The sequence below is a fragment of the Mesoplodon densirostris genome, chromosome 12 (assembly GCF_025265405.1).
Source record: "Mesoplodon densirostris isolate mMesDen1 chromosome 12, mMesDen1 primary haplotype, whole genome shotgun sequence".
Classification (NCBI taxonomy): Eukaryota; Metazoa; Chordata; class Mammalia; order Artiodactyla; family Ziphiidae; genus Mesoplodon; species Mesoplodon densirostris.
Window position 1 is genome coordinate 28,951,178 of NC_082672.1, and position 3,008 is coordinate 28,954,185.

The 3,008-nt window shown below is 36.7% G+C and overlaps 1 non-coding gene across 1 annotated transcript; it reads right to left on the reverse strand.

The window, feature by feature from the left end:
- Positions 1-2,429: 2,429 nt before the first annotated feature.
- LOC132500448 (U6 spliceosomal RNA) lies at positions 2,430-2,536 on the reverse strand. Its single transcript, XR_009534040.1, has one exon. It is a non-coding gene; the product is annotated as a U6 spliceosomal RNA (small nuclear RNA).
- Between the last annotated feature and the right edge of the window lie 472 nt (positions 2,537-3,008).

Sequence of the window (3,008 nt, forward strand, 5' to 3'; positions counted from 1 at the left end):
CTGTGTCACCCAGAACCTAACATGGTGGCTCTTTCATCTTTAGTGGCCACTCTGGCTCTCGCTTTATAGCCACCGGGACAATAAGAGCCATATTATTGGAATCTGGATTCTTCCCAATGTTCCCAACCCTGGAAACTAGCTGCTGCTCCCTCAGCAAACTAATTTTTTGTGTGTTTGAGGCAAGCCCTTGTTTTTTGCATGGACTGGTCCCTGTGCCTCATAAGTGGTTCTTGTGGTCTTCAAATATCAGGATTCTTTCGGTCATTTAGAGTTCAACTCAAATGTTACCTCCACAGAAAGGCCTTCAGTTGACCAGCACAGCTTTCCTCAATCTCAGATGAAGAGAGACATGGATGCCCTTCTTCTTTTAGACTTTTATTTCTATTTGTAAAACAGGATGTACTTTTGCCCTACAGATGAAGGACATTTTATGTCATAAAAGGAAAGGGCGTGAATCTGGGCCCTCAGCTTGCTCTCACACCCTGTAGCTTGGCAGTTCACACAGCCAAACCACAAATGGAACTAATGTCTCATTATTGGCTTCCCATCACATCTGACCTAATATGATTCAGTCCCCTTTCCCTATCAATAGCAAAATTGGCTTGTTCAGGCTGTGAAAAGATGTCATTTCTCTTCCTGTTTCTTTTTCATTCTCTTTAGAGCAATTAATTTTGACTTTGAACTCTTGGCTTGTAGTAAATTTAAGACTGGCAATGGTAATTTGGAAAGAAAAGTCAGTGAAACACAAATATAAAAGATACTTTTTTACCTTATTTCCTTCCCTTCCACCTCTTTGCTTCCCTCTCCCCATGGAACATGTGTCTGATACACCCCCTGCTACCACATCCTAGTTCTTTATTCCAGATACTTGTGTCACTCATGGTTTCTTACCATCTTTGGTCCACACAATGCTAAATTCTCAAGTCTTGAGAATTCATCTTGTAGCAAAGATAATGCATCATTAAAAAATTAGAATAAAATGTTCTAACATTTCCTCTCTAATTATAGTTTAATTTAAGGTCCTTCAAGGAAAAACAGTTAATTGACCAGTTACTGTCCCTGTTTCAGAATTAACAGGAGTCATTCTAGTCTCTGCTTTCTTGTTTATCCCACTGCCAAGTAACTTCTATATAAAAGATAATAGTCAAAACTGGCATCTTTATCTAACAAATCCAGAATTAAACACTCTCATCAGCAACTGAAACTCTCTGCTTCCATGCAGACAACCATCTGTTTGTTGAATGCTCATTTCTGTGACATCTTTTTTTTTTTTAATTTAAAGAACATAGTACTTTATTTCCCCTCAAAATACCATGTTTACTCTCTAGGATATTATTCCTCCCTCTTTATTTCATTTATATATAATACAAGACAATGTATCGAGATAGATGTTATTTGCTTACAGTTAAAGGTACTTGACTATTAATAGTTGGTAAGCTGACAAAGGTGCAGGTGGTGTCAGATTTTTAATCGATTTGATTGCTGGCAGACTTGGGATAGGACTGGGAAACCCACTGGTTAAAAAAAATCAGCTGCAATTAACAGTGACAGAGCGTTGGAGATTCTTTGTTTGCAGAACATCAACATTTCAATATTATTTACCCAAATTGTATTTTCAATAACGTTTAGCAGCCTCTTTAATACAGAAGCAGGAATAGATCATCATGGCAGTATACAGTGTAGGAAACGAAATGTTTTCATGATAACTGTCCTTTAAGAGCCAAAAGCATTTATCAAGAGTTTTTAGGTAAAAAAAAAAAAAGATTAACAATTTTTTTTTGGTAGTAGAAGGCACTAGAAAATATCTTCAAATAACTAGATAGAGTGAAGGTTAAAATCATTAAGTAATATCTGATTGAAATGTTTGGTATTTACTTTAAAAGCTTATATGTTTGCATAAATATGGGGCAAATGCTCAAGAGCCACTTTAAAAAAACATATCTAGATTCAGTGTTCTACATGCCTTTTTTTGGGATAACTGAATTCATATTGCTAATTTTTTTCATGTCTTAGTTTATCATAAATAAATTTATTAGTAGTTTTATTTTTCCATACATTTCTTGAAATTTTATTTTAGAATATGGTATGCATTATAGGGTCTTAGTAAACTATAATGTTAATTGTAAATCTGACTATGTCTTGAGAACATTATTTCCTTTAAAACCAGTGAGCTGAGAGCTTGGTATAACTCGCTTTGCTTAGCATTTTGATACAGAAGTATAAATGTAGCTCACAGAATGTCTGCATCTGTGGCTAAGTGTTAGATACAGAGTATGTGAGAGGTGCAGAGTAGAAAAGAAAATATTCTTTTCAAATTTATTTTTGTAAAATAACACTAGTTAATTTGTCTACTAATAATGAAAGGAAGGGTTGTAATCTAGAATATCATTGGCCTTCTTCCTCACATATGAACAGGCTAGTCCCAGATTAAAAATACGGAACTCTTCACGAATTTGCGTGTCATCCTTGTGTAGGGGCCATGCTAATCTTCTCTGTATTGTTCCAATTTTTGTATATGTGCTGTCGAAGCAAGCACTCTGTGACATCTTTACTGCGGTCACCCAGGATCTGGTTGGAACCCACCAATGATGGGAATGTACAACCATATGAGACAAGTCTTTTCATTTCAGAGAAGCTGTAATCCTTAGGAAGGTCTTTTTTGTGTATTGAGCTGCAATCTGTCTTCTTGTGATATTGGCCCACTGATTCTTGTTCACCCTACAAAGCAGTGTTTCATAAAGTATGCTCTGTAGACCACCTGCATCAGAGTCACCTGTGGTTCTTCTGGAATGTAGTTCCTTGATTCTCCTCCACCCTGGGCCATTTGAATGGCAGCTGGTGGCTATGAAGCTCTGATCCCTGCTTTCATATGCTTTCATAAGCTCCCCCTGCACACGTAAGTTTGAAGATCAGTGCTCTGAAGCTGAAGAAAATAGCAAGGTCAGTGTCTTTTATGCACCTAGCCTTTCAGATAGTTGGAAAGAGGTATTATTATCTCTGTTTCTCCA